Here is a 10,202-nt window from a genome sequence, read left to right on the forward strand (position 1 = left end):
ACAAAATGCATGTTATTGTTTATTTAGTATTGACCTGAATAATATATTTCACATAAAAGATGTTTTAACATATAGTCCACAAGAGAAAATAATAGTTGAATTTATAAAAATGACCTGTTCAAAAATTTTTGTTTTGAATTCTTAGTACTGTGTTGTTACCTGAGTGATCCGCTTTTTTGTTGTTGTTGTTGTTTAGTGATAGTTGTTCATGAGTCCCTTGTTTGTCCTGAACTGTTAAACTGCCTGCTGTTCTTCAGAAAAATCATTCAGGTCCCACTAATTATTTGGTTTTCAGCATTTTTGTGTATTTGAACCCTTTCCAACAATAACTGTATGATTTTGAGATCCATCTTTTCACACTGAGGACAACTGAGGGACTCATATGCAACTATTACAGAAGGTTCAAATGCTCACTGATGCTCCAGAAGGGAAAAAAAGGGGAGGGGTTCAACATTGATAATAATCAGAAATGTTTTTTGAGCAGCAAATCAGCATATTAGAATGATTTCTGAAGAATCATGTGACACTGAAGACTGGAGTAATGATGCTGAAAATTCAGCTTTGATCACAGCAATAAATTACATTTAAAATGTTAAAACAGTTGTTTTAAAATGTAATAATATTTCACAATATTACTGTTTTCTTATATTTTTATAAATGCAGCCTTTGTGAGCAGAAGAGACTTCCCACCTAAATAAACTGGTGAGAGTGTGAAAAGAGTGTTTTAGGCCAAAAGTGTCCATAGTTGAAGAAACACCCATATATATTTACAGTGTCTCTCTCACTCTGTGTGTGTGTGTTTGCAGGTGTATAAGGTTAATGGTCCATCCCTCACATATTTCACAGCAGGCTGGAGAAACACTTTACCAATTTCCTTTTCACCGGAGCAGGACTCAGACCAGCTTGTGTTTTGTTGCAGGACAGGATCACATTGCACTGTAAACATTTAAACAATCAGTGTCTTGTTTTCTGTCGAGGTGAACACCAGATGCGTCAATTACACAATCATTCTCTTCTGGGATTGTAGTACCGATCCATAAAGCCTATTCTCACACACACTGCAAACCTCTGCGCACCTCTGTTTGACTGGTGCTCGATCGCAGCGAGACGAGCGTGTCTTCAATCAAAATCTGAGTTATTCACACTTGCTGTTAGAAGAGGTGCTCGGTCTGTTTTAATGAGACACATGCTTAAAACTTCAGTCACAGACTCGTAATGATGCTGAGAATAAAGATGTGTGTGAGACTGAGGGTTTCTTCAGAAGAGCTGCAGTATGAATTTCAGTTCACAGTTTTCTGTTTGAATGTAATATCTCAGACTTTGGGCTTGTCCAGATACCCACACTTGCATGACATATTTCCAATATTTGGCCCAGGCGTTCAAGTGGACGTGAAGGCCACAAGTGTGTGTAGAACGTCTCACGATGAGACACATGTACTGTGTTTTAAAAAGCTTTATTTTGATTTTCAATACTCTGGATTTTAGATCTATTTTTAGTCATATTCATATTTTCATATTTTTATTTTTAGTCATATTCCTTATAACAAATGACACAGTCTAGTAATTGTGGTGCTTCTAATACAGTGATAAAAAGCAGGTGCAACTGTTGTACAAAATACACATACTCATATTTGCACCAAGATGTGCAACACTTTGTTTTACTACCAAACTCTATGTAATATTTAAATATTATTAATATCTCACAAGAAATCTTCTGCTCAGCAAGGCTGCATTTATTTGAAAAGTACAGTAAACTACATTAAAAACAGTAATATTGTAAAATATTGTTACAATTTAAAATAACTGTTTCTATCTATCTATCTATCTATCTGTCTATATATATATATATTTGTCTATCTATTTGTCTGTCTGTAGCGCTGTCTGTCTCTCTATTTATACTCAGTACCGTCCGTCCGTCTGTCCGTCTGTCCGTCCGTCTGTCTGTCTGTCTGTCTGTCTGTCTATCTATCTATCTATCTATCTATCTATCTATCTATCTATCTATCTATCTATCTATCTATCTATCTATCTATCTATCTATCTATCTGTCTACCTGTCTGTCTGTCTGTCTGTCTGTCTGTCATATGTCTTTAAAATCTTCAAACGTAAGAGCCACAGAGAAACACACATGTTATTTTCATCTGATCTGATGCAGTATATTTAGATGATTCATATACAATTATGAAATCCTGATGCGTTTCTGAACTGAGCACTGTGGGTGAGCGTGAGATAATGAACCGTGCTCATAAACACAGGTGTGTCACTGAATCAATGTGGAAATGACAGACTGAAGCATCAGCGTTGATATGTTTCTCTGATCTCTTTTTGCTCGACAAGTAGCCACACACTACAGGTCACGCATGCGTTTTAGAGTGTTTTATAAAGCAATAGAATAGTCACCTGAACACTATAATGAAATTAGAAAGATTTAAAGTTTTAGCGTTTATGTCAACAGAATCTTGAAGGGGAAAAAAATCAGAGAAGTAAACTAACAGAAGCATGAATGAATGTGTTTGTGCAGCTGAAATAGTGCAGCGTTCTGTGTGAACGATTGTGAAAGACACTGAAAATATAGCAGAAAATGTGTCTGGTTGACTTTGTGATCAGTTTCTGTAAAAATCTGTACTGAATATTTCAGAAAACAAAGTGAAATATGCAGTTCTGCTCATGAATGACTAGTTCACATGCTCCATGTCTCCATTTTTTTACATTTCATTTTCATTTTAGTTAGTTTTGGTAAATTTTGTTATGCTTTTGTAATTTGTATGTCTATATCATTTTTATGACTTAATTTCTGTTTAGTTGATATTTTTATTAACTCAAGTTAAGGTAGCTCAAGTTTTAAAAAAGGAAGTATTTTTTACAATACTTAATTGTTTATGTTAATAGTTAATGTTTATTTAATATCAGGTAACAAAAGTGTTTTGTGTGTGTGTGTGCATAGGATGCACTGAATTGAACAAAAGTGACAGTAAATTCATTTATAATGTTTAAAATAAAATAAAATAATTGCTGTTCTTGTTGTTTGAACTTTCTATTCATCAAAGAATTCTGAAAAATAAAATGTATCACACACAGTTTCTACAAAAAAATATGAGGCAGCACAACTGTTTTCAACAATGATAATAATACAAAATGTGTCTTGAGCAGCAAATCAGCATATCAGAATGATTTCTGAAGGATCATGTGATATATTCAAATAGAAAACGTTTACAAGTTATTTTAAACTGTAATAATATTTCACAATTGTACTGCTTTTGCTGTATTTTTGATAAAATACATTCAGCATTGGTGAGACTTAGAAAAACATGTTGTAATGTCCCCTTAAACAGTCCCTTTTGTTACAGTTTTTTACAATCATTTTTGCACGAATAACAGAAATGTCATATCATTTCTCAAAACACTAGACACATAATTCACAGCCAATGATCAAAATGCAAAATTTTTCGATCTAAAGTAATGTCCCTATGATATTTCATAATAAATGAGTTTTTTGAACCAATGCCTCTGCAAATTCAAGGTTTCTTTGAACGCAATATGCAAAGTTTTGAACACTGGACAGCCTGTTACAAATAATTACTGTTTTGAGTTTTGTGTCTAGAGTTTTGAAAAATTACATGAAGGTTATGTTATTAGTGCAAAAATGATTGTAAAAAACTGTAATTTAGTTGAAGTCCCGTTCTTTTTTATTTATTTATTGTTTATTTATTTATTTATTTTTTTTGAATATCCTGATTCACTTATTTCAGCAGTAAGTGAAATTGATTGCAAATGCTGTTTCATGTTGTAAAGTCAGCTGGATGAATTGTCCTCATCCATAAAGCATTAGCCCAAACAGACTGTGTTCTGCTCGTGAGGTGAATGTGAACTTGTTGAGAGAAGCTAGTGTTCCCTCAGAGAGAGTTGAGGCGAAACCGAGTGGAAAATAAGGAGAAGGACAGAGTAACGCCCACTCTTCCATTAGCTAAACCATTGAACGCTTCCATCATCTGCTTGAGCAAAGTGTGAGGTGGAAAAGGCGAGAGATTGGGGCGTTGAACGCACATCAGTGATGGATAGATAGAGATAGCAGACCACCACCTCTCCCTCACTACACCATCTGTTCTCCTGCAGCAAAGAAAAACACCGGCTTTGTGTGGAGAGGTGGGCAGCATGACCACAATCACAATATGAGCTATGAAAAATATCACAATATAGCTATTTTTACTGTAAATTCAATGAAAATATGGTGTACAGTATATTAAATACACATCTGGTAATGCCTATTTATGGATAAACAAGTGAACTGTGTACTTTTAAATCTTATAGTGGATGGATGGATGGATAGAACAAATGATACAACATGATAGATGATTGATTGATTGATGGATATAATGATGGATAGAATGATAGACGGATGGATGGATGGATGGATGGATGGATGGATGGATGATAGATGGATGAATGGATGGATACAATGAAAGATGGATGAATGGTTTGATAGATGGATTGATATACTGAATGATAGAACATGATAGATGATGGGTTAATGGATGGATAGAATGATAGATATAACGAACGATAGATAAAACAATGGATGAATAGATGAATGGATTGATGGATGATAACTAATCACAAATGTGGATGGATATAATGATGGATATAACGGATGATTATAGGATGATGGATATAACGAATGATATAATGATGGATGATTGGATGGATGGATGGATGATGGATGGGTGAATGGATGGATAGAACGATAGATGGATAAATTGATGGATAGATAGAACGATATATATATAATGAACAATAGATAGATAGATAGATAGATAGATAGATAGATAGATAGATAGATAGATAGATAGATAGATAGATAGAACAAATGATAGAACATGATAGATGATGGATTGATTGATGGATAGAGTGATGGATAGAACAAATGGATAGACAGATGACATCAGGAGTAAGTTGAACGGTTCTACCCCTAATAGATAGATAGATAGATAGATAGATAGATAGATAGATAGATAGATAGATAGAAGTCTATCTCTATCTGTAATGCATTAGCGATCACAGTGCGTTTAGGTTTGTAAATAAATGTGGATGGATAGTGCAATGGATATAATGAACGGTAGATAGAAAAATGGATGGATGGATAGGACAGTAGATGGATGGATTGATGGATGATAAATAATCATCATAAATGTGGATGGATAGTACATTCGATATAATGAACGATAGATAGAAAAATGGATGGATGGATGGATGGATAGGACAGTAGATGGATGGATTGATGGATGATAAATAATCATCATAAATGTGGATGGATAGTGCGATTGATATAATGAATGATAGATAGAAAAATGGATGGATGGATGGATGGATGGATGGATAGGACTGTAGATGGATGGTAATTATCAGAAATGCCAATGAATAATACGATGGATATAATGAACCATAGATAAAACAATGGATGAATGAATGGATGGATAGAATGAATAATGGGGTAAATGGGTGGATAAAATGAATGATAGAATGATAGATAAATTGATGGATGGATAGAACGATGGATAGAATGAACGATATGGATGGGTGGTGGGATATAATGAACACTAGATAGATAGATAGATAGATAGATAGATAGATAGATAGATAGATAGATAGATAGATAGATAGATAGATAGATAGATAGAGTCACAAATCCGGTCAATGAACTTCCATTTACTCACCACCAGAGGTCACCCTTCCATGATATTGACTCTCGCACCACACAGACTGTTACACATCACCCTGGACTACATTTCCCATGTTCCATTGCACTGATTACACTCACACCTGAAACCAATTACACGCTCACCTGAATGCTATTACACGCACTATATAACATCTACCCTGATCCTGCTTTAGTCGCTGGGTATTGTTCAGCATTTATCGCTCACCTAGGGATAGCTACTTTACGGAGCACTTCCAAGTTCATGAGTCTAGCCTTGTTCATAGTCTGTTTTCCCGTGTGTTGATCCTAGCCTGTTATCTTGTTCTGTCTGATTTCTGCCTGCCGCAGAGGTTTATGGCCTGTCTTGGATTTGCCCTTTGCCTTGCTGATTCGGACTGTGTTTGCACATCGTTTGGATTTTTGCTTGTTTTGGATTTCTCTTGTCTTGCCCTCAATATACCTGTTTGCCATTGTCAGAACCTTGCCTGTTTTTATGACCACGCCTTTAAATAAAAGCTTTGCAGATGGATCCCCACGTCTCTGTTGCCCCGTAACAGATAGATAAATAGAACATGATAGGTGATGGATAGATAGATGACATCAGGAGTGAGTTGAACCGGTCTACCCCTAATAGATAGATAGATAGATAGATAGAAGTCTATCTCTATCTGTAATGCATTAGCGATCACAGTGTGTTTAGGTTTGTAAATCCTCAGCTCTGGTGGCATATGCAGCTCTCAGAGCCACATGACACTGTGTGTGTGAGCAGGAAGCAGCAGGATTATACGTGTAGATCATCACAGTAATCACAGCACAACAGCCTCATCCTGACCTGCTGTCATTATTTATCTTCAGCGACACCATTCACACTCTCACTCGCTTTTTGCTCTAAGCAAATAACTGAATGAGAGCGTAATGGGAAATGAGGGATCTCTCATCAGATCGGAAAGAAAGTACATTCTCTGTGCTTGGTTTTGTCTGGAATGACTGTATGGAATACAAGCTTTGTCCTCATTTGATCGGGAGTTTGTATGTTTATGTGTGACCTACTGAAAAACACATTAGTGTGCCGTTTACAAACCCATAATCTGCTGGTTGCCAGAGTAAATACTGTATGTTTTCTGCACTTCTGTATGTTAATATGTTTGTCAAGCAGGGTTGGACAGTGAGATAAGACTCAAAGCACTAACTAAATTCTTTTAGTTACAATTTAGTATGATTTTGAACTGAATTTAAAGTTGCAAACAAAATTGCAATTGGAATGTGAACGTAAGGAAGTAGAATTCATGTAGGTATTCATACAGTTACTCTTTACTAGAATATAATTCACAAAGTTGAAAGCCTTGTTTGAAGATTTATGTTTGAGATAGATAGATAGATAGGTGGATGATAGATTCAAATCCCATTTCAGCTTTCCCATTTAAACTTTCTGTTCAATGCAATTTAGTTCACACTCATGATTTGAAACAAAACCAGTTCTTAAATTCGAAAGTGGCTTCATTTCCTGTGCTATACTCATATAGTGCTATACTACATATAGTTGGTGAATCAGTTTGTTAGCCAGCCATTAGTGAGGCCTGTCATGCAGTAACATGGAGTTGTATTCCTCTTTTAGGGGTTCTGCTTGACAGGCTATTTTCCTGAGATATGCCCAAGCCCTTCTTTATGTTCCTTTTTATTTTTCACATGCACAGTATGTAGGTTTTTTTTTTTGCACTAATATATATGCAAACTGCTATACATCACCTGTATGTCTGACCTCCAGCGCAGTGTGGAATATGTAAGTTACTTGAGCTCAGTGGTATGTTGTGTTGATTTGAGTCACCAGGGGCCATTTGTCTGTCAAACGCCAGTAAAATCCCGTCTGCATGTTTTTCACGCATCAGCAGAGTGACTTTGGTGTGACCTGGCAAATTCGCTGTCATTAAAAGCCAGAGGAAGTTTTAACCATCGGCCGCTGTGTCCTTACAGAGCGCAGGGTCCCAGAAGAGAGTCTGATCCCAGACCCTTGTCCTCCTCGCTGGATAATGGCAGCCTAGGTCACCTTGGTGTCCTGTTCCACGGGCAGCAGACGGATGGATTAGTCCGACTCCATATGGATTCCTGCTCCGCCATCTGCATTTAGAGCTCAACACATTATTCAACATTGTGAAGAAGTCATCAAAGTAATTTCAAATTGTTGACCATGGACCAAGTTTCCCTCCTTTCAGCTAGTTTTGATAGGAGTTTGTCTTATTTCCCCGAAGGAATGCTTTCATGCTGCGGCTCATTATTAAATAAATAATATGCTGTTTCTTTTCGAGTACAAAGTATTGCATTTTGCTTTTTTTTTCCCCCTAAACAGGCTTCTCCAAAACAATCAGTGCCGATAGTGAACGAACGAGCCAATTTCCTCTCATTAAATAATCTCTCCAGCCATCCTCTCTAATGAATAACAGATGTGCTCTGATCTCTCAGGAGGGATTTGGACGGAGCGCCAGTCATCAGGAGACACAGAGCTGCCAAAACCAAACGCCAGTGACCAACACATGAGAACAGCACTGCAGAAACTCACTGGAACATCTCACTCTGCAATTACAACTCATCTATCTGTCTGTCTGTCTATCATTCTATTGCTCTTTCTATCATTCTATCTATCGTTCTAGTGTTGTTATCTTTAAATTGTTTACATTTTCAAATAATGCAGTATTCAAATTCAAGTTCTTTTGTCAGTAAAAACAACAGTTCAGTCATGACAACTCTGAACATTTTAGCATGGTGATGGATATGACAATGTTAATGTATTTGGTCTTGGCAGAACAGATCTGCTACGCTGCTGCTGAATTGCTGCTGCTGTTGGTTATTGCTGTAGTTATAGATTATTGCTGCTGCTGCAAGCAAGTACAGGAACTTGCTACTGCCAATGCAGTATACATTGCATATGAAATTGCTATGCATGCTGCTGCTATTAAATTAAGCTACATGCGAACTGAATACTATGCATACTGCTGCTACAGCTGCACAAAGGTACTTAGAATTGCTATAAGCCCCTTTTAAATAATCGAAACACAAATTATGCCTATTCCACATACCATCCATTTTAAGTCACTGAAACTTCAGCAATTGTAAGTCGCTTTGGATAAAACATCTGCAAAATGAATAAATAAGAATGTAAATGTAAACTACAGTCTACCTACTGCTGCCGCAACTAAATGCATAATTTGATTTGCTATGCATACTGCTATTAATAATTCGCTAATAACGCAATCTGAAATTCTATGGATACTGCTGATACACTCCGTGAAAGTCCTAGAATTGCTGTAGCTCATCCATGCATTATTGCTGAAATTTCATGCAACTAAAGTACTTTCTGCTGCCCTTGCTATATTAACAATAACAATTGGTTGCTATGCAGACTGCTGCTGATATTATTTCTAACATGCATCTGAATTTGCTAAGCCATTCTGCTGCTATTAAATTCGCTAAAAATTGCGATCAGAATAGCTATGCATACTGCTATTAATAATTCGCTAATAACGCAATCTGAAATTCTATGGATACTGCTGATACACTCCGTGAAAGTCCTAGAATTGCTGTAGCTCATCCATGCATTATTGCTGAAATTTCATGCAACTAAAGTACTTTCTGCTGCCCTTGCTATATTAACAATAACAATTGGTTGCTATGCAGACTGCTGCTGATATTATTTCTAACATGCATCTGAATTTGCTAAGCCATTCTGCTGCTATTAAATTCGCTAAAAATTGCGATCAGAATAGCTATGCATACTGCTGCTACAGCTGCACGAAAGTACTTAGAATTACTATAAGCATCTTTATTAAACAATGAAACACAAACAAATAATGCCTATTTCGCTTTGAAGAATTCACAAAATATCTGTACGCCCTGGTAAATAAACAAAGTTATAAAAGCCTATTTCAATTTAAAAGAGTTACTCACCCCATGTGTTATCACTGAAATTTCATGCAAGTTCCAACCAGATACTTCCTGCTGCCTCTGCTATAAACAACTAATAATTTTACTTGATTTGCTATGCATACTGCAATTAACAATTCGCTAAAAATGTTATCTGAATTCTATGATACTGCTGCTACACTCCATGAAAGTACTATAATTGCTGTAAGCCCAACTGAATACACAAATAGTAAATTCCAGTTTAAGAGTGTCCTACTATTAGCTACATTGTACATGGTCTACTGATTGGAAATTATTTATTATTAGTAGTATCTTTATATTTTAAACAAATTCATGATTAATTATCTTGAAACTATCACTAAACATGTAAAGTGACTTTTATAATAAACTCTTCACTATGCTGAACCAAGGTAACGAGTGAAATAGAGACCCTCTTCTGACTAAGTGCACTGCAATGCGGCACGAGTACATGTATGAGCGGGTATATTATTTTCTGTTGCTCATTAAAATAGGTAAGGCTGTAGACAGTATGAAGTTTATGAAAGACAGTTATACGGGTTCACCTTGACTTAAAACTGTGAACAACTGTGAA

This window comes from Sinocyclocheilus grahami, unplaced genomic scaffold (genome assembly GCF_001515645.1).
Source record: "Sinocyclocheilus grahami isolate Dianchi unplaced genomic scaffold, SAMN03320097.WGS_v1.1 scaffold307.1, whole genome shotgun sequence".
Lineage (NCBI taxonomy): Eukaryota > Metazoa > Chordata > Actinopteri > Cypriniformes > Cyprinidae > Sinocyclocheilus > Sinocyclocheilus grahami.